The sequence below is a fragment of the Scyliorhinus canicula genome, chromosome 13 (assembly GCF_902713615.1).
Source record: "Scyliorhinus canicula chromosome 13, sScyCan1.1, whole genome shotgun sequence".
Classification (NCBI taxonomy): domain Eukaryota; kingdom Metazoa; phylum Chordata; class Chondrichthyes; order Carcharhiniformes; family Scyliorhinidae; genus Scyliorhinus; species Scyliorhinus canicula.
In genome coordinates this window covers 75,137,316-75,165,075 of record NC_052158.1, presented here as the reverse complement: position 1 = coordinate 75,165,075, position 27,760 = coordinate 75,137,316, and the positions used below count along the sequence as shown (strand labels likewise).

The 27,760-nt window shown below is 45.3% G+C and overlaps 1 protein-coding gene across 1 annotated transcript in view; it reads right to left on the bottom strand.

Moving 5' to 3' along the window:
* LOC119975704 (heparan-sulfate 6-O-sulfotransferase 1-like) overlaps positions 1–27,760 on the bottom strand; it is a 301,927-nt gene that overhangs the window by 66,435 nt on the left and 207,732 nt on the right. The window lies entirely within an intron of this gene.

The following is a 27,760-nucleotide window of genomic DNA, read 5'->3' as shown; positions in this document are numbered from 1 at the left end:
GAAAAATCAGAAATCTGACCCCAATCTGCCACCTTCTTCATTTAAAGGAGGGAGGACTGGGGGGGGGGGGGGGGGGGGGAGGAGGTTAAGGAGAGAACAAACCAGCTCTCACAGGTACTTAAGGCGTCACTGACCAGAAAATGAAAACATGTTTCCGGGGTTCATTTCTCCTCCATGGCAGTAATAACTGCACATCTTCAAAAGGATTCACAGATGGGATGTGCTCAATTATATAATGGGGCACTATGTAAATACATATATTTTTAAAAGTCCTCCATATATTAACATGATTCAAGAACCCTGAAGTAAATGCTTATGACCAAGAATTTTAAAATTGGATCTTTGTTTTGTGAGCAGAGTGAAATAGATAAATTGCAATTTTTGAAAAGTGAGCTGACTTTGAGTGCAAATGTGGTAGCGCTTCTCAAAAATAATATCGTGGCACGTGATAATATCAAGTACTGCACCATACAACCAATACCTTCATAATACTCCTTTCACCCACTTCACTTCACAAAATTCAATGGACTGTTAACAACTGCTCAACCAGTGAGAGACTGCCAACACTGAAGAGCCTTTCTAATAAATCCAGCACCTGAAAATGCATTTTTCTGTTAACGTATTAGCAAGCACTGAGAAAAACAAAACCCAGGGGGTTTGCAGAGCTTTCATGCAATTGAGTAGAAGTGTCATGTAACCAAGTTTGCTCCCACACAGACATATGAAGCTGAAGCTAAACTACTTGGAGCAATTCGCTTCCAGAATAGGTTTGAGCTGTTCCATAAGAAGATTTGCAATTGACCATGATGGGCATCACAAATGATACATACTCTCTGCTTTTAGCCCTTTCAAACAATGGTCATTGGATAACTGTCTGGGATCACAAACGTTTTCCTCTTTCCCTACTGAAACCAACCTTGCCATCTAAACCAACCAAAGCTGGCTCAGACGAACTAAATCAAACTGGCAAGAAATTAAGAAGAGAACCTTCTTGTCTGGCACCTCATGGCTCATTCACCCGTTTAGGTCTTCGGGGATGTCACCAGCTGAAGGCTAACTGCTGGCGGTGGGTCCTGTTTTTCGTAGGTCTTCGAGTTGCCTGTCTTGGTGAAACCTGGCAATTTGACATGCAACTGGCTGCCATGCTTCACGAAGCAACAGCAGAAGCATGCCTACTGTGCAGTGTTAAAGCAGATTGAGACTCGTTCCTGGAGGTGGACTAAAACTGCTTGCCAAGGCCCAATTCAGGTTACTTTCCATCCAAATTTCATTACACAGCCTGCATTGATGCAAAGCCAAAGCACTTGGCATTGACACAAACCATGTAATAAAACTGTCTTGAAGGAAAGAAAATTAGACAGATGAGGAGACTAACCATAAAGTATACATGTCTTGCAACAGCTTTTTTGAAACCCTGGGAGAATCCTCTATGCACAGATCTCGTCCAACATTTTCAGTGCAAATGGATATCTTCAAAACTTTCCGAAATATCATCCTGGGTTTGAGTAACGACAATTTTTAGTATCTTTTTTACTGTTGATGAGATTAGAAGAATTGCACTCTGGAGGCTCTGAGCGGATAGACAAGTCATTTGAAAGCAGTTTTGGGGGGGACTGTAAATCAATGCAAGTTAGTGAGCATAATTTTAGTGCAGGGCGACAAGTGAGCAGGATCGACTATGAGCTGGAAGAAGGATAGCAGAGTTTGAGAAGAACACACAAGTATCCCTTCTTCTTGGGTGGTCCATCAGACTTACTTCCGCTCCATGGAGGTGGGTTCCGCGGTGGCTGAATAGTCCAATCCTGGATCTGCAGACTCTGCCACAGGTTTGGCAGGTGGTGCTTGATGAGGTGTGTAGGTGAGACATTCTGGATTCTGTGCTCTCTTTCCGCTATTTATGCTTGGTCTCTGCGTGCTCCAACCTGTGATGCTTGAGGTGATTGGCGCCTTTGCGTATGCTTCTTCTCTGGTTTGTGGGTTCTAAGGCAAGCGATTCCCACGTGTCGATGGGGATGTTGCCTTCATTTAGGGAGGCTTTCAGAGTGTCCTTATAGTGTTTCCTCTGCTCTCCTGGTGATCATTTGCCATTGCAGAGCTCGGAGTAGAGCACTTGTTTTGTATCGGGCATGCGGACAATGTGATCTGTCCATCGCAGCTGGTCGATCATGACCAGTGCCTCGATACTGGGGATATTGGCCTGGGAGATGATGCTCACGTTGGTATGCCTATCGTTGGATTTGAAAGATTTTGCGGAGGCAACGTTGATGATATTTCTAAAGGGATTTGAGGTGTCTGCTATACATTGTCCATGTTTTCGATGCATACGGGAGGGCCGGGCCACGACTGCTCTGTAGATCATGAGCTTGGTGCTGGATTTGAGGTCTTGGTCTTCGAACACTATGTTCCTCAGGCGTTCGAAGACTGCACAGGCACATTGGAGTTGATGCTAGATTTCATCGTCGATGTCTGCTCGCGAGGGTATGGGGAGAAAAACGCTCAAGTATATGAAGCGTGGAAGAGCAGCCTGGCCAGATCAGCATTCGAATAGTTGAATCTTCAGGTAAAAAATCCAATTGGTGAGGCTTTGAGGAGGTGAGTTAAGATAAGAGCAGAGATGGTTGCCAATATTGGAGAGGTAAGTATTGGCACTCTTAAGTGGTGCGAGAGTATATGCGGTGAAAATCCCGCCCAAGATCAAATAAGGCACCAAAGAAATCAAAAATCTAGCTCAGCCTGAGAAAGATCTCTTGTGAAAGCATTTCCAGGAGAAATTCATTCTTAGCACTTGGAAGGATTGGAAGAATTCAAAAATCATAAACATGAATTTAAACACCTTGCATTTCCTAAAGAACCACTCCGCGCAAGGAAACAGCTTTCATTATCTGCTGCCAGTGGGCTTCAGAATAGAGGCCGTTATCTATCAACACCACAAATTACAGGCTATCAACTGAACAAAACTGCATGGTGAGGTCTCTCAAGAAGTATTTCAGTCGGACACCCCACCACTTGCTGAGCACAAGCTGCTGCACTGTGAAAATTACCACCATTCGGCTCTGGATTGAATCTCTTCCCAAGCCTCAAGTCAGTATCGTAGCCTCAGGTTCAGTGCCACCTGCAGTCTTTCCAGACAGTATTAACCATCCACTGCAAAGAAAAGAAGGGTGATAATGTTTGCTGCAGTCATGGAGTAAGACTGCCCCGCCAGTTATGGAGGTGACCTTGACTGGGTAACGGCATCATCCATGGATCTTTTATATTAAAATGCCCTCGGGGTCAATTCTGAAAGCTTGGAATCAATAACCTACCATCACATCCTTCAATTGCAGTCGGCACTGGCAGAATACACGACAGCAAGGCTTTTCCTGTTTTCTATTGAAATGTAATTAAGTCTGTGCACGTAAACGTGCGAACTTTGAGCAACATCAGATCTTTAAGCACTAATAAAGATAATTTGAAGTAGAGCAGGAGAGTTCTATCCTTGGCCAATATATACCTCTCAGCCAACATCATTAAAGCATAGATCACCCGATCATTAGATCGTTGCTATTTCCGGCCACTCGCTGTGTGCAAATTGGCTGCCACGGTCTTCTATATTACAAGTGGCAACACTTCAAGAAAGAATAGTAAGAAGTCTTACGACACCAGGTTGCACCACTGTGCTCACCCCAGTCCAACGCCGGCATCTCCACATCAAGAAAGAATATCATTGGTCGTGAAGCACTTTGAGCTCATCAACGACACAAGAAAAATCCACGTTCTTTCAGTTTCATCAGAGATTTTGCTTAAAATTCTTGTCGTTTTGAATTCCTCTCCTTTTCTCACAAAGTGAGCTTATGCTGGGACAGAGCGGTGGCACAGTGGCATTGTCGCTGAACCAGTTACTCAGAGACCCGGGGCATGCTCTAGGGACACCAGTTGGAATTCGAATTCAATGAAAATCCGATGACGAAACCATTGTCTCAATTGCCGTACAACCCCATCTGGCTGGCTCTACAATGCACTTTAGGGAAGGAAATCTGCCATCCTCACCTGGTCAACATGTGACTCCAGACCCACAGCAATGTGGCTGACTCTTAAATGCCCCTGATACGGCCCAGCAAACCACTCAGTTGAAAGACAATAAAAAACTGGACGGACCACCCGGAATTCTACATGCTGCAGTTCAAGAAGGCAGCTCACCACCGCCTTCTCGAGGGCAATTAAGAATGGACAATAAATGCTGACCTAAACAGCAACGCCCACATCCCGTAAAATGAATGTTTAAATAAATGGTTTCATAGAAGCCCGGAGAGTGATTGGTGGCTGGCAATTTGACGATGTGAAGCTTCACAGCAAATCTGATTCTATCCTCACCAGGTAACCACGGATTATGTAAGGGAGTGGCATCCTCGGTTAGTTTGTTGCCACCCTGACCGAGGTGAACCAATTTGCTGGAGAATAAGGAGCTTCTTAACATAGCAAAGCGCTGTACCTTTAACCAACCAAACCATCACTGAAACTCAGAATTGAGGTTGCAGGGCAGAACGGTGGCGCAGTGGGTTAGCCCTGTTGCCTCATGGTGCCGCTGTCCCAGGTTTGATCCCGGTTCTGGATCAGTGCCCGTGTGGAGTTTGCACATTCTCCCCGTGTTTGCGTGGGTTTCACCCCCACAACCCAAAGATGTGCAGGCTACGTGGATTGGCCACGCTAAAACTGCCCCTTAATTATGAATTGGGCACTCTAAATTTAAAAAAAGAATTGAGGTTTCAAATCCGGATTTGTGAATTATTCGATGCTTCATGGATTTATAGCCATTTGGCAAACCCTATATTTTGCACCGTAACAAACAGTGAAGCCATAAGGAACTCCATTGTCTACTACATGTCTGCCACTGCCAAATCAGGTTTCGTACCGACTTAGGAAATAGATGATTAAGACATTAAGCAGCAGCCTGAGAAACAAAAGACTGAAGACTGCGTCTGCGCATTTTCAGATGTCTTGCAGGGTATACAGGAGGTGTGTAAGAAATGATTTCCACAGCTGCGACAGGAAAGACATGTGTGAAATCGGGAGGCAGCCAGGGACACAGAATACTCATGGTTCTCACCACTTTCCCAGTCACCAAAATGTTTATGTGGCAGATATACAGCCAGCCAGACTTTCCCTTGGGTAACCTGAGAGGCAAGTATTGGAAACATGAACACTGCAATATTTTACAGGGAGACATTAGGATTTCCCACCGGCCGCTACCCCCGTGCCCCCCCCCCCCCCCCCCCCCCCGTTTGGAAGGACAACTTGTCACCTCAAGTCAAACCAACATGAGCATCTGCCTAAATTCCAAAGTCTTACTGTCTTTCTTGCTGCTATTTTTTGTTCAGTGCTATTATCATAGATTTATACAACTTTATAGTTCAGAACGTGGTCATTTAGCCCATCGAGCCTTTGTTGGCTCTTTGAACGAGCAATCCAGTTCGTCCCCTCCTCTTTCCCCAAAGCGCTACACTGTTTTCCTTTTCAAGTATCTACCGAATATCTTTTTGAAAGTAATTAATGAACCGGCTTCCATTATCCGTTCTCACGGTACATTCTAGATAATAACAGCCCATTGCATCAAATAATTTCACATATCCCTTTTGGTCCTTTTGCCAATTATCTTAAATCTATGCCCTCTGGTTACTGGTCCAGTGGGAACAGATTCTCTTTATTTACTCTATCAGACCCTTGCATAATTTTGAATGCTTCCAGTGAATCCAGCCTTCCCTGCTCAAAGGGTAACATTTCCAGCCACTCCAGTCTCTCCACACAAGAGAACTTTCTTACCCTGGGTAACATTCTGATAAATCTCCCTTCACATCCTCACTAAGGGCCTCATGGCCTTTTTGTACCTCAGATTAAATATGTAGGAATTACACTCAGTTTCCCCTTAGAGAAGAGTAATTGCATAAAATAGGCTTTAATTATAATCAGCTACAAGGTATATTTTCTGCACAAGGTTTGCAGATCACATTGTAACTTTTCATGGTACAGAGCACTTGGCTCCATTGTGGGCAACCTGTGATGCGGACACACCTTTGGGTGGTAAATAATTTATCCTCATAATTTTGACCTCAGTTAAATATTTGTTTAACTTACTCTGCCTTAAGGAAACCCACACTAATTTATCTAGTCTTTCTACAAAACATGCCGTTTTTCCTTCAGGGAAATTTCCATTCCTGAAAGCCTCAGGGAAAAGCAGGAAACACAACAGAGTGTTAGCGTTTCAAAGTAACATGCTCAGTTGGCAAATGTTTAAATCACTGACTCTGTCCGTCATTACTAGCAGCATTTTACTATAGTCTTTGATTCTGATTATTCTTCCCCTCCGTGCTCTTCTTCCTGAGTTTACAATGTGGAACTATTTTTAACCAGTGCTTTAAAACAATGGAATTGGTCAGCTGTGTCAGCTTTTCCTTCCTCTTAAATCTGCGGACTTTCAATGCTCAGAACTTGGCACCACTTCATCACTGCTCTTCACCTTGGCAGTGTCCTACACGATAGGTCTTGCTACGTCACCGAGCTTCATCAATTGAACAAGGTTTTCTTGCACACTTTCGCTGAATGTCTGGGGCAGGTCAAAACCATGCACTTTTGAAGGTCAAGAGATACAGAAATCACAAGTGGAAATGCTGCAGGGTCTATGAAGTTCCTTGAAATATTCAAGCACCATTTTTCTTTGCAACACGAGGGAATAAATTACAGGCGGGAATCTCCGGTCCCCCCAGCTACGTATTTCTCGGTAGTGCGCCGTTTACTGGTGGCGGGATTCTCCCTTCCTGTGGCTTGTCAATGAGATTTCCCGCATGCGGGAAAAGAGAATCCCAACGACCAAAGAATTCCGGCCTATATTTTTTTTGCATGATAGAAAGAAAGACTTTCATTTATACAGCATTTTTTTATGACCAAGTAAATCACTTTACAGCCAGTGAAGTACTTTTCAAGATATTCACTCTGGTAATGTAGGATAAGCGGCATCTAATTGACACTCAGGAAGCATCCCAAAAACAACAATGTGAAAATGACCAGATAATCTCTTTTTTGTTATGTTCACTGAGGAATAAATATTGGTCAAGATTCAGGGGTAAATCCTCTGCTGTTCTTCAAAATCGACCCGCAGGATCAACCTGAGCAGATGGATGGGGCCTCAGCTAAAACCTTAACACAAGAGGACACCTCAAACAATGTAGCACTCACTCGCTCAGTACTGCACCAGAGTGTCAGCCTTGACGTTTGGGCTCAAGCTAATGTGACAACTGGGTTTGACCAGCAAAATAAAGCCCTAAAATGTGGGCACCGGTTTAGCTCAGTTGGCTGGATAGCTGGTTTGTGATGCAAAGCGAGGCCAACTGCGTGGGTTCAATTCCTCTACCGACTAAGGTTATTCATAAAGTCTCGTCTTCTCAACCTTGCTCCTTGCCTTAGGTGTGATGATCCTCAGGCTAAATCAGCTCTCTCTTCCCCCAAAGGTGAAAGTATGGGGAAACTATGGTCATCTGGGACTACGGCGACTTCACTTTACTTCCAAAGCCCTGAAGAGGAGCCAGTCGGACACAAAACATTAACTCTGTTTCTCTCTCCATATATGCTGCCAGACCTGGTGAGTTTTCCCAGTATTTTCTGGTTTTAATTGGGTTTAACTACTGTTGACGAAAGATGCATCAGAAAATGGACTTTGGCTGTTTCAGGAAATCGCATATTAACTTTACTTGTCCTCACTGTCACCCGTAGCTCAGTTTCCATAGAATCCCTAGTGCAGAAGGAGGCCATTAGGCCCATCACATCTGCACCGACCCTCTGAAAGAGAACTCGACCCAGGCCTACTTCCCCGCCCTTTTCCCGCAGCCCCGTGGATTGATCATGGCCAATCCACCAAACCTGCACATTGTGGACACTAAGGGGCAATTTAGCATGGCCAACCCATCTAAATGCAAATCTTTGAATTGTGGGAGGAAACTGGAGCACCCGGAGGAAACCCACCCAGACACGGGAGAATGTGCAAACTACACACAGTCATCCAAGGTTGGAATCAAACCCAGGACCTTGACAATGTGAGCCAGCAGTGCCTCCACCTTGTTGGTGTAGTATTCTCTCCTCTGAAGTTGTTGCTTCAACTACCATTTAAAGAGAGAGAAAAAAATTGATTATTTGGTCATTGTCACATTACTGTTTGGGGGAGTTTGTTGTGGGTAAGTTGAATGTGTTTCCTACATTGCAACAGCTCAAAACAAAAAGTGCTTCTTGTCTGTAAAGCATTTTGGGAGAACCTGGGGTCATGAAAGACACGATAAATGCAAGATTTTCTTTCTTTCGAATACATGTACACCTCAGCTCTCTGAAAAGCCAAGGGGGAAACTTGTTGCCTGACAATTTGCCTCTGGTATTGCTGCTATTGTTTGAATTAATAGCGACTCTGGAGATACTGACACAGCCTGCCCATGTTCCTGGTTCGGGTTAAGTAAAAGCTTAGGACGGAATTCACCCATGCCCCTGTCGATGGGCTCAATGGCAGGCAGGGTCATTTGGTGGGAGGCTCAAAAATCAATTTTACACCGGAGTGAAGTTACAGCGGAATCTTCTGATGCTGCCCGTCATGGAAGATTGGAAATCCTGCTGAAGGTCGGCATGAAACCGATTTGCATCCCACTAAGGGGATGTGGACAAAGGTCTGACAGGAATCTTGCCCAGCTGCCCGATTCTCCACAGCGCAATTGGAAGAATTTCACCAGTCCAGAACATGCCTGGACTAACAAGGTGTGCAAAATCCTGGGCTTATCTGAAGGCTGCCTGGGGGCTGCCCCAGAGCTCAGGGTGGAGGCTGCCAGTAACCCTGGACTCTGGAACACTACAACAGTGGGTGGAGGGACCGTCTACCAGGTGGATCTTCCAGCTTCAGTGTCCCCGAAGAGGTCCATCTTCTAGCTTCAAGAGTGTTCCTCGAAATCCACCTTCTTTCTTCGAGAGGTCTTTCTTCAATGGTGGGTCAGTGATGCCCGTTGCATTTAAAATATGGTGGCAGGATGCACACCGTCAAACCAGTGCCTCCACAGAAAACAGCACAAAACCCTTGGATGCATAATTAATTACACCGGGGCAGAAAATGGTTTCCCATTGGCCTCCACAGCGAGGAACACTTTTTGTCCCCACCCCCCTACACCACTGAGCCCCAAATGGGAGAATTCCAGCCTTAGTTCCAGGGAAGGATGTTTATTCACAGCGCAAATCATTGGCTGAAATCAATTCAAGAAACAATAGATTTTCAGTGGATTTTAAGATCTCCCTTAGAACACCAAACAGAGCACCAATCCCATCCAATACAAATACTGACATCAAAATCTGCCTTCCAGAAGAGGCTAAACACTGGAAAATTCATACCTGGCCAGACTAAGCCCACTCTGGTCTCCCTGGATATAAGAGTAACTGTGGTACTAGTCAATCTGAAGCGCCTAGGCTACAGTCACTGACGCAAGGTAAATAATCATGCACTAGTTGCCCATGCAACATAAAACATCTGAAATAACTGTTATTTTCCTGTTCGCTGATGCACGTAAACAAGGAATAATATCTCTTCAACAAGTCTGAGTCTTGAACCCTCTAAAGAACATTCTGGACATGCCAAATCTACTGATGGGCAAAATGGATCCCTTCAAAAAAAAATGCTGAGTTACGTGCCCGCAATTCTGTCAACTGAAGAAATAGGGCTCTAGACACCCTGTGTAAATATAGGTATGTGGTACAACAACAACAGCATTTATGCAACAGTAAAATGCTGCAAAGGTGCTTCACGAGGAGCTTTATCAGGCACGAATTAGGACTGGCACTAAAGCTTGGTCATAGAGGTTTTAATGAGATTTTGAGGTGAGCGAGGTGGAGAGATTTGCGGGGATTAGGGGGCGGCGGAGTTCCAGGATGCTAGCAATTAAAGGCACGGTGGGGGAAAGAATTGAGGGATGCACAAGAGGCCAGAGTTGAAGGAAGACAAAGTTCTTCGAGCATTGCCGGAGGCCCTGTAGATATAGAGAAGAACCCAACCACCCTTAATAATATTGAGGTTACAGGTGGAATGTGACTAATGTCACACTATCCATAAAAATGGAAATTTGCCTCACCCCTTCCAAATATCAGCATTACGTGACAGCCAACGCCACCATGTAAAAATGGTCAGGATTTGAGCACGTTAGTTTCGAATCCTGACCATTTAATATCATAGAACATAGAACAGTACAGCACAGAACAGGCCCTTCGGCCCTCGATGTTGTGCCGAGCAATGATCACCCTACTCAAACCCATGTATCCACCCTATACCCGTAACCCAACAATCCCGCCCTTAACCTTACTTTTTAGGACATTACGGGCAATTTAGCATGGCCAATCCACCTAACCCGCACATCTTTGGACTGTGGGAGGAAACCGGAGCACCCGGAGGAAACCCACGCACACACGGGGAGGACGTGCAGACTCCACACAGACAGTGACCCAGCCGGGAATCGAACCTGGGACCCTGGAGCTGCGAAGCATTTATGCTAACCACCACGCTACCCTGCTGTGTGTACATTTTACTGTGTGTACATTTGCATCAGTTTTGACAGTGTGCTAAACATAACAAAGTGCACTGATCTATGTGAAAATCTCAACGCTGCTGTAATCAAAAATAAAATAATGGCTATTACCCTGCCATACCAGTTTGCTCACTCTTCATTCCCCAGAGATATTACAGAATATTCCTGTTGTGAGTCGCAATCAGACATAAGTTAAAACATATACCTACTAATACATCATTCCGAGGATCTGGAAAAACCATTCCCCAATCACTGTATCATAATCCTTTCTCTGACAAGCTTGGCTGCGTTATCTTACTTCCGACAGTAACTTTGTCGGCGACATAAAAACCTAATCCATTTTCCCTTTTAGAGGATTGACTCCTGTGCCCTGAAGCACACTTCATCATTGTTTAATATTCCTTTTGTATTTCCATTATGGCAGTTCAGTCTCTTACTGCTGTTTTCTCGACCAACGCACAGATAACCATCTGACACAATCGCCAGCAGCTCTAACTTGGAAACAACTGATCCTAAATCAGCATTAAGAGCTGTCCTTGTGGCTAAATGAAGCATTGAGTTTTCATTAGTCCCCCTGACCCTTTATGAAGTCTTTAAACACTGCTGTTGACAAGTGAAATGCCAGGTATTGTACTCCATTATAGGCAGAATAGAAAGACTTGCATTTACACATCTTTCAGAAACATCTCAAAAGACCTTCAGTTAATTACTTATGAACTGCAGTTGCTGTCATGCAGGAAAACATGGCAGCCATCTTACATGCAGCAAGATAAACGAACAATAAGCAAAGAGGACTTTTGTCCAGGCCAACGAGAGGACATGCGTGTTTTTCTTGCAACGTTGCAATGGGAACTCTAAAAATCACCCTGAAAAGATGCACAGGGCCAAGGACTGTCCCCCGAGACTCTCAGCACAGGCTGTCCACTTGAAGCTGCAACCCTCTGGGTCACAGAGGCAACAGGGCTACCAACTGAGTAAACCTCTCATTTTTTTTGAAAAACGAAAGATAAACTGACCACAGACTCATAGAGCTCTTCTGCTAACTCGGAGTAATAGCATTGCCCCAAGTTAGCATTAAATCATTTAATCTGAAAGGTTGCAAGATTTGATTCCTGATCATATGCTGAGCTTAGTGAAATTCATTGCAACAGCACACAGTGAATTGATCCACTGGGCTATCAAAGAGATAAATTTTACATCATAAAAAATATATTCAGGTACGGGGATGTTTTATCAGTAGTTAATTATGCTCAAAACAGAAAGAAATAAGTTATAGGATCTTTGTTGCAGAACATAGATGCCCAATTTTATTGCAATAAAAAATATTGCAACGAAGAGTCTGCAACCAATTCCTTTTGGATGCCGCCTGCCTCCAACTTACCCTGTTTAAATTTCAATTTTACAGCCTGTGAAGCTTTTCTTCGCCACATTTCTGTTGTGATAACAGATTTAAGATGACAGGACTCGTCACATCATGGACAGGAGTCGTCATAGTGAGTATCTGTCAAATGTTCTGTGTTGACTTTTCCTCTTCTAAAATGAGGTGAATTTTGTTTGAGCAGTGAATTGTTGTCCATCAAGCCATTTTAACCTAAGCGTTTGCTTCCTGATGCTCCTTAAACATGTTTTTGTTGTGCTTGCTGGCATCAATTAAAACCGCGTTTGATGCTGGCAGTGGCTCAAATGTAATTTCCTAAATGGAAGGTCAGGCCATCATTGTGATGGCTGAGATTTTAAAAGCCATAAGCATTTAGAATTCCCTTTCAAGGACTCCAAATATTTCCATTATCAATTAGTATTCACATCGTTTTAACACGGTCATAACTACGAGCATTGGGCAGCACGGTGGCCTAGTCGTTAGCACAACCGCCTCACGGCGCTGAGGTCCCAGGTTCGATCCCGGCTCTGGGTCACTGTCCGTGTGGAGTTTACACATTCTCCCCGTGTCTGCGTGGGTTTCGCCCCCACAACCCAAAAATGTGCAGAGTAGGTGGATTGGCCACGCTAAATTGCCCCTTAATTGGAAAAAAGAATTGGGTAATCTAAATTTAAAAAAAAATAACTACGAGCATTAATTTGAGCTGTCACAATTTCAGAGAAATGGCCACATTCTTTTTTCTCCACTAGGAATTTAATATATTAACATCAGGTTGCATAAAGACATCTATGTAAACATGTCTGCTAACCTCTTCCTACCTCATCCCAATGGCATGTTGGAAACACAGAAAAGCTTTTGCAGCAGCTTTCAGTTAGCAGCACGCCAGCCTCGGAATGACAGGGCTCTAAGGTCAGGGCCCAGATCAGGGGTCCAGCAACTAATCACAACAGATATTTCAGTGCAGCACAGGGAACTGCCACATGGGTGCTGGTGTTAGAAAAGATGCTGAACCAGGGGTTCGGTTATACTGCTCAAATGGGCGTAAACACTCCAGCAGCAGGTGAGTTGGCAACCAGAGGACACGCATTCAAGGCAATTCGGCGGGGGGGGGGGGGGGGGGGGGGCAGATTCAAGAGAGAATGACATAAATATATGAAGAGTCGGGGATGGTGGATAATACAGCCAGTGGTGCAAAGCAGGTGTAGGCTGTTTCACAAATTACACAATTTTTAAGAATAAAATTGGGTCGAGTATAGAATGGGCCCCGATGGGCTATCACCCATTCTGCACCGCCCACTTAAACCACTTTCACCCTGTTGCCACCCACAATAATCCTCCTCTTTCCACCTCCCGTGAGGTACAGCCTTGGTAGTTTCAATGGGAGGGATGATTTAATGTCACCCTGGCACATGTTAAAAAATTGTCTCATGCTGCAATCTGGAAGCACATATTTGGACGATCAGCCCTCCAATGTCCAACAAGTGACACAAAACCCGGCAAGAAAATGCCTCGGTCCAGCAATGAAATGTTTCCATTTCCCTGACCATCTAAACCTCAGGTCCTGCAGAGAAAGTAAGCGAATACAGTTCTTCTGCTCCACTCTGTCCAGCAGAGTCCCAGTTTGAACTTATTCAGGCAGTATTGACTAAGTCTTTTGTGAGAACCTCACAGCTTACCCTGCATATTTGCACAAAAAACTTATTCCAGTCACCAAACAAAAGAAAGCCCTATTTGTTTTCCATTTTAATTACATTTGTTGAATCTACTTAGTTTGCAATTTGAGGTCAGACAAATAGATGTTTGCTGAACTAATTAAGCAGCCAATTAAATTCTGGCTCAACAGACAAGAAGCTAGGGTTTGTGCAACTTGAGTTGCAATGTTTAACAAACTAATAACAAAGCTGAGCAGCTGCCTTGTTGCTATGTCTGAACTGATCGCACACTCCAGGCAACCCAAGTGTTTATTCTGCAGTGAGACAGATTTTCTGATTTACTCCATTTGTAAAATACCAACAGATACGTCACCCTCAGAGATTTGTAGTGTCTCAGCAATAAGAGCCTCAGCGTCTTTGAGACAGAAGACAGCTGTTTGACCACAATCTGCGCGCACATCTTCTGTGAATACGGCAGATCTTCCATTAAAGTGTGTTGCCAGGAATTGTGACACTACACTGTATCAGTGACAGTCAAACCCAATGTCCCACAAACCTCCTGTTAGGTTTGTGATGAACTAATCAGTGGAATAAGGATTGCAGGAGAGGTTCAACACGTGACTCACCTGGCTCTCTGTGCCAAGATGGAAGACAAGGACTGGACTGATAGTCATGACTCAGTGTTAGCATTCTCGCTGTTGCGTCAGGGTTTCAAGTCCTGTTCCAAAGACCTGATGACATAATCCCATCTGACGCACTCACGCAGTACTGAGGGATGGCTCTACGGTCAGAGGTGCTGGCTTTTCAGATCAGGCATTAAGCCGAGGCCTTCTCTTCTTTCTCATATATGGAACTATTTTGAAGACGAGCAATGAAATTCTCCTTGAGAACATTAATCTCTCCAAACACGCAAAATAGATTTAGCGGCCATTTATTTCACAGCTGCTTATGGGCTGACTGCCACATTTTCAACATTACAACAGTGGCTGCGCTTCAGAAGTGCTTCTTGGGCTGAATTTAATGCGGAGGCCAAGGTGGGGGGAGGGGGGTGGGGGCTTATTGCTGTCCCCCCCATTGCAAAGGCAGGGCTTTAAAAAAAGCCCGTCTAGGGCAGAACGGTGGCGCAGTGGTAGTACTGCAGTCTCACGGCGCCGAGGTCCCAGGTTCGATTCTGGGTCACTGTCCGTGTGGAGTTTTCACATTCTCCCCGTGTTTGCATGGGTTTCGCCCCCAAGCCCAAAGATGTGCAAGGTAGGTGGATTGAACACGCTAAATTGCCCCTTAATTGGAAAAGATTAATTGGGTACTCTAAATTTTTCTTTAAAAAACCCACCTTGGAGTAATAACATGTTGCTGAGGGGCTGGCTAAATAAGCAGAGTGAAATTTTGGCCCCTCGGTGGCAGCAAGTCTCACCCTCGAGAGCTGCTGGCCAATCTGATCCCCAATTCCAGGCAAGTCTGGGAATGGATTGGGGAACCTCGGGGATGGTCAGAGGGGCAGATTTTGGAATCCTTGTGGGGAAAAGCAAAAGTAGGGAATAACAACAGCAGGAGGTGGGGGGTGTACGTCCGGTGCGCAGAGGGGACCCCCATGAATGAAAATTAAGGGGGTAGCGATAGTGTAGCAGTAATGTCACTGGACAAGTAATCCAGAGACCCAGGCTAATGCTCTGGGGACTGGTGTTCAACTTCCACCCACGGCAGCTGGTAGAATTTAAATTCAATTAATAAAATCTGGAATTGAAAACCAGTTTCAATAATGGTGACCGTGAAACTATCATCGATTATTGTAAAAATCCATCTGATTCACTAATGTCCTTCAGAGACAGGAAATCTGCCATCCTTACCTGGTCTGGCCCACATGCGACTCCAGACCCACAATGTGGTGACTGTTAACTGCCCTCTGAAGTGGTCGAACAAACCTCTGGGTTCAAGGGAAATTAGGGATGGATAACAAATGCTGGCCTTGCCAGCGACACCCCACATCCCATGAGAGTTTTTTTTTTAAACAGTGCCTCCCTTCCTTCCCACTTTTCCAAAAAGTTTTAAAAATTCAGGTCAATTGGCTTGGTAACGTGCTCAATTGCTTGCTTATTATTTATTATAATATCACTGGCAAGCTGCCAACTTTGGTGTCTGCCCACCTACCGTTCTATGAGGACTGAGTCGGGGTGTGCAGGAAGGCAGTGGGCGAGCCACCCGTCATATTTTACCCGCCCACCGGCGAAACATGCCCGATGCGGTGCTGTAAAATACAGCCCCATTGACCGTGAAATCCTGTGGTCATGGAGGACACTATATAAGTGCCAGTCTTCCTTTCTGGGTTGAAAGGCTTAAACGAGGGGCCGGAATAAACCAGAGGGCAAATCGATCCATCCACCCTCTCAGCAGCATGGGCAAGTGCACAGATCACTTGCTGGATAACTTGAGCACCATCCACACCATCTAGTCCTGGCATCGTTACCTTGAAGAGGTTAGTAAAAGCATGAGGTAAAGTAAAATTGATGCCTCTGAGATTCACAGAAGTGCCTCTCCTTGAAAGAGGTGATACTAACAAAATTCAGGAGTGGTCATGCCCACCCGAATTGATTCCAAAACCAAAAATTAGAAAGGGCTGTAACTAGTAACTCCCAGATTAACATTGCAACTCCCAGAGACCCCTATAAATAGATACAATTAGGGGCATGCTACAAATACTAATTTAATCTCAGAGAATCCCCTAAATGGGGCAATTTAATCTTGAGGAAGCCCCTAATCCTGGGGGCCCCAGGCAAATACTGATAAGGTAAAGTCGCCATAGTCCCAGATGAACATCAGCTGCTTTTTCCTTTGAGGGGAGAGCTGACTGGTGGTTGATTAACCTGAGGATCACCACACCTCAGGCGAGGATCACCACACCTCAGGCGAGGAGGCAAGGTTGAGAAGGCGGAGACTTCATGAATAACCTCAGCCGGTACGGGAATTGAACCTGCCCTGCTGGAATTGCTTTGCATCACAATCCAGCTGTCTAGCCAAGTGAGCTAAACCTGACACACATCAGGCGAGCCTCATCTTTATTGTAGAAACACAATCACTAGCTGCACAGCAAGACACTACAGAAATTTCACTTAAATGATATTCCAGGGGCAGTATGCATCACAGTGGTTAGCACTGGGACTGCGGCACTGAGGACCTAGGTTCTAATCCTAGCCCTGGGTCACTGTCCGTGTGAAGTTTGCACATTCTCCCCATGTCTGCGTGGGCTTCAGCCCCACACCCAACAAATGTGCTGGTTAGGTGGATTGGCTATGCTAAAGTGCCCCTTTGTTGGAAAAGAAAAATAATTGGTTCCTCTAAATTTAAAAGAAAAAAAAAAATCATATTCCAATATCCAAAACAAAAAGAAATTGAGGCAAGCCTTTCGCCTGTCGGGTTTGCTCTGTTGTTTTCATAGATCAAAGCTGGTGAACCCATCTGGTTCATTAATGTCCTTCAGGCCAGGAAATCTTCCACCCTTACCTGGTCTGGCCTACATGTGACTCCAGATACAAAGCAATGCGGTTGGCTATTAAATGCCCTCTGGCATGGCCTAGCAAGCCACTCAGTTCAAGGGCGACTAGGGATGAGCAATAAACGCTGGTCTTGCCAGTGATGCCCATATCCCAGGAATTAATTTTTTAAAAGATGTGTAGCTTGACTCTGATTTTTCCCTCCGTTTCACCATAGCCCTCGACACCTTTACCTCGAACAATCTCAGTTTTGAAATTTTCAATTGACCTCACCTCAGCATCTTTTTTGGAGGGAGAGAGCTTCATATTGTCACCAGCCTTTGAAATGCTTCTTGATATTACCTCTGAACAGTCTAGTTGTAATTTTAAGGTTATTAAATTCTTGTTTTAGATACAACCCCCAAACCAGTAGAATTTATTTTTTCCTTTCATATCCTTCAATCATCTTTAACATCTCAATTAGACCACGACTTAATCTTCCACACTCAAGGGAATAATACAAACCTAATCTAGCAACCTATCCTCATAGTGTAACTTGACTCCTGTAGTGTAGCATGCTTTGACGTCCGGAGCTTCGAAGAAAATGGAAAGGACTCGTGTATCTGCGGCACCTTTCATTAACAGCAGATATCATACAAAAATAAAAATCCAGGGGGAGACTAGCCCTCCCAAACCTACAATGCTACCACTGGGCGGCGACAGCCGAGCGAATAAGGGGATGGATCAAGGAGCCAGAAGCCGAGTGGGTGCGCACAGGAGGCCTCCTGCATGGGGACCTCCCTCCGGGCCCTCGCCACGGCAGCACTCCCATCCCCACCCAAAAAACACTCCAGCAGCCACCCTCCAATCCTGGAACCAACTACAGCAATTTGGCCTGACCAAAATGTTGGACAAGGCTCCCATCTGCAACAACCATAGGTTCACACCAGCACTGACTGACACCACCTTCAAAAGGTGGGGGCAGGACGGAGGGACACAGACAGTCAGGGACCTATACAAGGACGGCAGGATCGCAACACTGGACAAACTGACAGGGAAATTCCAGCTAGCCAGGAGGATCGAGTAAAGGTATCTACAGCTCAAAAACTTTCTACGAAAGGAGACAAGGACGTACCCACAACCGCCACGACAGACACTACTGGAAGAACTACTGGACGCAAACATACTAGATAAAGGAAACTCTAGTGACACTCTAGGGGGCAGCAGGGTAGCATGGTGGTTAGCATAAATGCTTCACAGCTCCAGGGTCCCAGGTTCGATTCCCGACTGGGTCACTGTCTGTGTGGAGTCTGCACGTCCTCCCCCTGTGTGCGTGGGTTTCCTCCGGGTGCTCCGGTTTCCTCCCACAGTCCAAAGATGTGCGGGTTAGGTGGATTGGCCATGCTAAATTGCCCGTAGTGTCCTAATAAAAAGTAAGGTTAAGGGGGGGGGTTGTTGGGTTACGGGTATAGGGTGGATACGTAGGTTTGAGTAGGGTGATCATGGCTCGGCACAACATTGAGGGCCGAAGGGCCTGTTCTGTGCTGTACTGTTCTATGCTCTATGTATGACTGACTGATAGAAAGGGCCGACACCGTACTGGACGCAACAAGAACAAAATGGGAGGAGGACCTGGGGATTGAGATAGGGTGGGGACTCTGGAGCGAAGCACTGCATTGGGTCAACTCCACCTACACGTGCGCAAGGCTCAGCCTGACGCAGCTAAAAGTGGTACATAGGGGCAGCACGGTGGCACAGTGGTTAGCATTGCTGCCTACGGCGCTGAGAACCCGGGTTCGAATCCCGGCCCTGGGTCACTGTCCGTGAGGAGTTTGCACATTCTCCCCGTGTCTGCGTGGGTTTCACCCCCACAACCCAAAAAGATATGCAGGATAGGTGGATCGGCCATGCTAAATTGCCCCTTAATTGGAAAAAATAATTGGGTACTCTAAATTTATAAAAAAAAGTGGTACATAGAGTCCACTTAACAAGAACCCGTATGAGTAGGTTCTTCCCGGAGGTGGAGGGTAGATGTGATCGGTGCCAAGGATGCCTGGCCCACATGTTCTGGTCTTGCCCCAGACTGGTGGAGTACTGGACAGCCTTCTTCGGGGCAATGTCCAAAGTGGTGGGGATGAGGGTGGAGCCATGCCCAAAAGTGTCAGTCTTCGGGGTTTCGGACCAGCCAGATCTATTCCTGGGGAGGAGGGCGGACGGTCTTGCCTTTGCCTCCCTAATCGCCCACCATCGAATCCTCTTCGGCTGGCGGTCAGCAGCACCACCCAAAGCTGTAGACTGGCTGTCCGACCTCTCGGAATCTCTCCAAATGGAGAAAATCAAATTCGCCATCCGAGGGTCAGACGACCCACAGAACGTGGGGGCCATTCACCCAATTGTTCCGGGACCTGTTTGTGGCCAACGAACAAGCGGAAGAATAGCCAGGTAGCCAAGAATCAGGAGAAAGTCGCCAAAGCATGAGAGGGAGAGATAGACCGGGAAGGGGAGGGAGGGACAGCTAATCCTAAGAGGAAAAAAGGCGAGTCACATGAGGAGGGGGGGGGGGGGGGGGGGGGGGGGGGAGAAGAGAGAGAGAGAGAGAGAGAGAGGGAAGAGACAGGGAACAAGAGAGGAGAACCAGGGAGGTGGGGGGGAGGCAGGGAAATGAGAACCAGAAGGAAGGCACGGGATACAATAACGAACATGGCATCTCCAGGAGCAGGGAACGAGGAGAATAAAGATGAAAGACGGGAGGAACAGCAGAAGCGGAGGTGAGCGCGAGTCGTCAGCGAGATCAGTCCAGGAGAAGCAAGCAACAACACCAACACCAAACCCATTCGAGTATTGCCCACTGTAATTGTTTCTCCGGCACCCAAATGTATATTTACCTCCCCAGTCTCCACCCCCCCACCCCCCCCTCCCGCAAACAGTCACCTACTTATGTGTTGTAAATAATTTTGCCAGGTATACAGAGATGCTGCTGCTGAGCTGGTGGACAATACCCTACCAGTTATTCTATTTTGTTTTTTATTGTATTTTTAATTTTTTAAAATTATTTACTAGTCTCTTTTCTTTGGTATGTTTGGGTGTGCCCTTCTCTTCTATATATGTGTGTATATATATATATATATATATATATATATTTATGTCTCTTATCCTGTGTACATAATGGTAAATATACTTTGTTCAAACACCCAATAAAAAACATTTATTTATTTTATAAAAAATAATTTTTATTAAGGTTTTCACAAAATATAAACAACAAAATAATATTAACAGAATAACCATTGTAAAGACCCAAGAACAAGACCCACCCCCCCTACAAAAGCAACTACTAAATCGAAAACAAAAAAAAAGCAAACAACAGAAAGGAAAGAGATAACACCCGCCACATCCCACAAACCCATGTACACACTTCTCCCTCCCCGGGCTGCTGCTGCTGCCGGCCTATTTCCCTACCGTTCCGCCAGGAAGTCCAGGAAAGGCTGCCACCGCCTAAAGAACCCCTGTACTGATCCCCTCAGGGGCAATTTTCACCTTCTCCAATTTGATAAACCCCGCCATATCATTGATCCAGGCCGCCACGCTTGGGGACCTCGCATCCTTCCATTGAAGCAAGATCTTCCGCTGGGCTACTAGGGACGCAAAGGCCAGGACAATAAAAAAAATTTATTAAAAAAAATTAACAGCAGACATCCCAAAGCGCTTCACAACTAATGCAGCACTCTTTTGGAAGTGAGGTCACTGTTATAACGCAGGAAACTATTTAGTGCACAGTTTAGGTCCCACAATCAGCAATGTGATCATTAAAAAAAATTTTTTTTTTTTTTTTTAAAAAGAGTACCCAATTCATTTTTCCAATTAAGGGGCAATTTAGCGTGGCCAATCTACCTACCCTGCACATCTTTGAGTTGTGGGGGCGAAACCCACGCAAACACAGGGAGAATGTGAAAACTCCACACAGTGACCCAGGGCTGGGATCGAACCTGGGACCTCGGCGCCGTGAGGCAGCAGTGCTATCCACTATGCCACCGTGCTGCCCCTGCAATGTGACAATGACCAGATAATCTGTTTTATCGATGTTGACCGAGGAATTAAACATTGGCCAGGACACTGGGGATAACTCCTCTGCACTTCAGTGAGTGCAGCGGAGCTGTCCTGAAACCCGAACGTTCAACAATTGTGAGTGGACCTCAATGCGAGAAAATAAAACATTGAGAGCTTGAAAGCAGCAAAAGAACAGGAACCCTTGAAAAAAAAAAAGAAAGCCATTATTTAGTACTTTTAATGATAACACACCATTGTGTCCGAGAGCTGAGAGAAAGCGAACATCTATTGCAGAACTGAAACACTCACTACTCTTGTGAAGCACAATATGCAAACATTAGCATGTGAAAATCGTGTATCCTTTTGACTTCACATTTCTCAAACTTGGGGTCAGAACAAAAAGGAGGGAGGCTTGAAAATGTCTTTCTTTTTTTCTCCCCTCAAACCACAGTATATATCATCCCTTTGTCCACCAGAAGACAGGCAGATTTTTCTTTGCACTGCTGATACAACAATTGGGTAAAGAGCCTGCGCAGAGTCTAGGGCGAGCCTTTTATACATCTTTCCCATCATTTCGGGCTTGGTGTGTTGCTCGTAATTTATTGAGACATAAAGCAAACCCATGCATACTTTAACATTAGATTAAGGAGACTTTGAATTCATGGTGAATAGAAAGACGTCGACAGTAAGAGCGTGGTTTATGACTCATGGTTAATAAACCGCCAGCACCGCTGGATGACCTGAACCAGACAGAGTGAAGCAGCGAAAAGTTCATCGCCGGTGCATTGTGGAGGGGATCAAATTAATCACTTAAATCACATATTCCCAGAAGGCTGACATTCCTCAGTAATGCTGTAGGCCACGGGTGACCAATGGAACTGCCACTGCACACCCACCAAAAACCATTCCAGATTTCTTGGCCTGGTGCATGTGGCTCAATGAGAAGGTTACGAGTGCAAGTCACCACTCAGCAAACCTGAGCAGAAAACCAGACACTCCAGTGCTGTATTGAAGGAGCGCTGCACTGCAAGCGGTGCCATCTTTTGGATAAGACGTAAAACAAATGCCCCCCTCTGCCCTCTCGTGATCCCGTAGTACTACTTTGAAGGAGAGCAAGTGAGTTCTCCCCAGTGCCCGGGCAAATGTTCATTCCTCAATCAGTATCACTAAAACAACGATTATCTAGTCAGTTATCGTGTTACTGTTTGTGGGACCTCGAAATGCGCAAAATGGCTGCCACATTTTCTATATTGCAACAGAGACTTCACTTCAAAATGTACTTGTTTGGCTGAGAAGTGTTTTGGGACACCCTCAGGACATGCCAGTGCCATGTAAATGGACATATTCTTTACAAGTCAAATGACAGCAAAGTGGGAAGGAGTCAGAGATGGTGATTCCGTACAGAGGGAGTTTCTGCTCCTCAGAGGATCAGCCTGGATCCAGATTACAAGTGGAGGGTGAGGTATACCATGTGACAAAGAGCAGATGAGGGCCCCACTAGTGAGATCCAGCATGGAGGCCTGAAATAAGCCCATAGATTTTAAGTTTTGCTCTTTCTTCCAACAAAAGGAGTTTGTGGAGGGTGACAGAAATTCCAGTTGGCACAGGCATACAGCACCCAAAATGCTGCTTAGGTTCACCTGTGAATAAAATGCCTCCTCTTGCACCGCGACCCCCTCAAAAGAACCCAACAGACCTTGGTGGAGTCAGCACTAGAAGGCAGCACATTCCAGTGGAATGATCAGGATCCTGACCTGTGGATTTCGCACCCCTTTTTTTTAGGACCGCTTCAACAACATACAGTGGGAAGATTTGTAATAATAATCTTTATCATTGTCACAAGTAGGCTTACATTAACACTGCAATGAAGTTACTATGAAAACCCCCTAGTCGCCACATTCCGGCACCTGTTCGGGTACACGGAGGGAAAATTCAAAGTCCAATTCACCGAAGAGCACGTCTTTCGGGACTTGTAGGAGGAAACCGGAGCACCTGAAGGAAACTCACGCAGATATGGGAAGAACATGCAGACTCCGCACAGACAGTGAACTAAGCCAAGAATCGAACCCGCGACCCCGCCGTTGTGAAGCAACAGTGCTAACCACTGTGCTACCGTACCTCCCTTTCGTAGATTTCACCTATGTTGCAAGCTGGTTGATGTCAGTTCTGGTGGCAACATAGATGTTGAAACTGGGTTAAGTATAGCTGTTATGTCGAGGAAAAAACAAGAATAAAGAGGCAGGATTCATATTCCCCAGTGACAGTCCATAAGAAGATGTTTGAGGATATTAAGGCAGAACAGCATCAAGCACCCGATGCCCACACAGGCATTTTCCAGAGATGGCCAGAAAAAAACAGGAGCCTTAGCCCAGCGGCAAGGAGAAGGAATGGTCATTCTCAGAACCAGTAAATCTAGACCCACTGAAATCATTTAACTCAACGAGGACCAAGCTGAATTCAAATCGAAAGCTTCCTGTTCATCTGGCACATTGATTAGTGACCCGCTGGCTTCAGTTCTGAACTGATTAACAATCAGAAACAGCCAGCATCTCTTGTTGCCTGAACAAGAGGTCAGTTTAGAAGACATTTTTCCCACAAGTTTGAACTTTGGCCTCGATAGACCAAGGGGCTGGGGGGGGGGAGGGGAATGTCAATCTCATTCGACAATCAATGAGTTTGGAATGCACAAGACTTCACAGACCTGAATAACTCCCATCTTAACAGCTCGGCCCTGACCTTGCATTCCTGACGTTTCCTTCAACTGCCCTCCTCTCGAGTCTTTCCCATTAACATACAACTAAATGGGATGAAGCTGCTTTGAAAATGTCAGGCTTGTTAGCATTGACATTTAACAGTGCTGCAAGGTTCAGATTTTAGCATCTCAGTTAAATTAAATTAGTTAAAAGAATGGCTGCGATTTTTCAAAGTGGTAACTATCTGCTTGAAATACCAGTGCAGAAGTGTGCGTTGAAGATAAACTTTGGGAGGATTTATTTTCACAGGTGTTCTCTTCCCTCACCCCCACCCAACACTCTGAATTTGCGAATTTCACTTCAGGGGAGGGCGGGGGGGGCGAGGTTGGGACAGGGAAATGGGGTGCAACTAACAGCCCTCCTGTATCTGACTAACATCGCTTCCACTTGCTATGTTAATTTATGCCACCAACATCAACAACCTATTCAACTGCGGCAACATCGCAGACTAGTCTAATCCCGTTCTCATCTGACGACATCAACAGAGAACCATAGAAATGTTGCGGTGCAGAAAGAGGCCATTCAGCCCATCGTGTCTGTGCCAGCCAACAAAAGAGAAACTAAAAGAAACTAGCTGCTCATTTAATCCCATTTTGCAGCAGCTGGGTCTGTAGCCTTGCGGATCACAGCATGTCAGGTGCAGAGGTCACTTGATAGCTGTTAGGCGGAACCCTTTCTGCGCCTTCCAATTTACTAGCTGCTGTGTACGGAGTGTGACTGTCGCCCTCAAACACCTGCCCTGCCTGAGATTAGTTAGTTCAGCTCAGCGACTGGACTCGAGACAATTGTAGCCCACATGCCTGTATTTACAATGCCATTGGGGAGGGGTGCTCAGGCAGTTGGACAGTCGAGACGTTCACGTTTCAAGTTCAATGTGCTTCTTTATGGTGAACTTGCAGCAATCTGGTGGCAACGTTCAATGGTGCTGCCAGGTCAGTGGCATTGCTATTGTCTATTTTCTTACGTCCAATCAGCAACAGTAACTTGTGTTTGGAGAGCACTTTTAACACAGTAAAACATCCCGAAGCATTTCACAAGAAACAAACCACAGCGGGAGATATTCGCCAACATTGTCAACAGCTTAGCCGAAGAGGCAGATTTTAGGGAGTGTCTGAAAAGGGCAAGGGAAGAGAGAGGCAAAGATGTTTTGGGATGGAATTCTAGAGCTTTGAGCCTAGGCAGCTGAAGACAGGGCCAGCAGTGGCGGATTAATGAAAATCAGGACTGAGCAAGAGACCAGAATTGGAAGAATGTCCACATTGCAGAAGGTTGTGGGGTCGGAGATTACAGAATTGGAATTGACCTTTCAACAACCTGAGCTATCAACTCTGTTTCTCTCTCCTCAGATGCACTTCTAGCATTTTCTGTTTTTACTTCAGATTTCTGGCATCTGCACTACTTGACTTCAATATTTTTTTTCTGAGATAAGTTCCAATGGAATACAATGCACAGTTGTTGAAGTGCTGAATGCGATAAGTATTCTCTTTCAGGTTGAAGGCAAATTGGGGCCAGTACATTGACTTTAGTATGCACCTATAATTCCCCAAAAGGTGACTTACGTTTTAATTTGAGCCATAAAAATAATGATGTTGGTCACGAGCACTGTTCCAGAGCACATATTTTACGTGCTTTAGGTCAATTGGGCTACTTTATATGGAATAATGCAGCATTAGTCATCCACAGAGGAGGCTCTATCTGCACGACACTGCCATGCAAGGCAGGTCTGTTTTCCCAGGCTTCACATGTTGCCATTGAGACACCATGCAAAGAGAAACACAAGAGTTTCTGTTCTCTGACACTCTGCTGCATGAATCCAGGGACTGATGTGCAAATACGGCTCCTCCAGGTACCAACAGTCTCCAGGATTTCAGCACCAAACCACACATTATGCATAAACCAAACGGAATAATTGTTGGTAAGCTATTCATTTATGTGGGGGTGGGGCAGGGGAGAATTAAGGGGCAGAAGAGAACCTAGTTCTGATTTCAACGGATATCACACTGGCGAATTCCAATAACAATGATCGGATAAAGGTCCGCAAAGGGGAACATTGCTTTTCCCCCCTCTCCAGTGTGGCCATTCCTGACACAATAACAGGTTATAGCAAGCCAAAGCAGCTCTGGCTAAGGGTTTAAGCTGGCAGCTTCCTAATGCCATCTTCTCATTCAATGGTAGCACACTCACCTCCATGAGTGATGACCCACTCGAGAGAGTTGAGCACACAGTCCCAGCTGGAACGCCAGTATGGTACTGGGGGATTGGGGCACTCCGTAATGCCATCTCTCGCAAACCACATTAAACTGAGAATTCACCCTCCTGGGTGAATAAATTGGATCCCATGGCCTTATTTTGGAGCAAAACAGCAGAGTTTCTGTGTTGACAGTAAAAGCACGCATCCTAATCTTATTTTAGAAAGCTGTCCTAGTTGTTTGGGAAAATTTCTAATGAATGTGTAGAGGTATTTGAAAGCATGCGCAAAGCACAATCAGGTGTTCAGGCGGGACAGATCATCGTAAATGCTGAATTTCTTGTGAGTAAGAAAATAAACAGAGTTGTAAGCTTACAGATGACACAACAGCATATTAATTTGCCCAATTGGTAAGAATACAGCAGTGAGGCAAATTCTATTTTCCCAACGTTGGCAAACAAGGATTAACTGTTAACTATCTTGAGTCCGCACGTGCAGTGTTACAGAGACACTCACCAGCAGGATCTTGAGCATTGCGCTGTGAGATCCCCTCAATTCAACTTCCCCTTCTCACAAACAATATTTTTTGCTTTGTTTCTGTCACATGGTTATTCATGAAGGCCCTGCCTTCTCAACCTTCCCCTTCGTCTGATGACCCTCAAACTAAACCACCACCAGTCAGCTCTCCCCCTCAAAGGGGGAAGCAACTTGTGGTCATCTGGGACTATGGCGACTTCAATTATTTTACACATGAACACTTGATGCTTTTGCTCATGAGTTTGCAGTCAGGAGTGGGACTGATTTTTCTGTCTAGTACAGAGCAGAGTGAAGCAGCTTTGCCATCTCATGAAGGCCAACCACCTCAGCGCAGGGCAGAAACTGAAGTTCAAACATAACTCAGTATCAGTGTTTTCATTTATTGAGGGCATTGGAGGAGCTTAATATCATCTTTCTCATCTTGCAAGCAAGGAAAAGCGAAAGTGCAAGTCTTAAAGGGTTCTGAAAAAGTGATGCTTCACTTCATCGAAGGCTTTAACCGTTTGGATCCCTGGAATCAACAGATGCTCCTTTCATAAAACCCTGCAAACAGAGCAATGGCAGTAAATCTCCCAAACAGCACAAGCAATGCTCTTCATCCCTACTTGTCATTTGGAAGGATTCCAAGTAACAATGTTTGAAATTCATGGGATTTAACAGAGCCACAAGTTCTCTCCAGAGCAGACTTTTAAAAAGTAATCGAGAGCATTTGCTCAAAGAACTTATTCTCAAGTTTTCTCCTCGTGGACATGGACCATCTGTCTAATGAAGGGGAAAAAATGTTGATCCAACCTCAACAAGACAAGGGTTTCACTGTTTTGTATAAAGTTCAGACGTGTTTGTGTTCTTTTTATACAGAAATAGGATTTCTCATCTGTGTGCTTACATTACTTGTTGCTTCAGACAAACACACAAGGAACACCAGCAGTAACATCCTTCATGTCAGTACTTATGCCTCAAAACAAAATGCAGAACGAGAATAAAATTCTCATTTGACTAGCATATCGTGTCCTTCTGTATTTTCTCGAGATACTATCGCTCCCTTAAGCTTTCCTACTTAGGGACGGCATTGTGGCACAGTGGTTGGCACTGCTGCCTCACGGTGCTGAGGACCCGGGTTTGATCCCAGCCCACCGTCACTGTCCGTGTGGAGCTTGCACATTCTCCCGG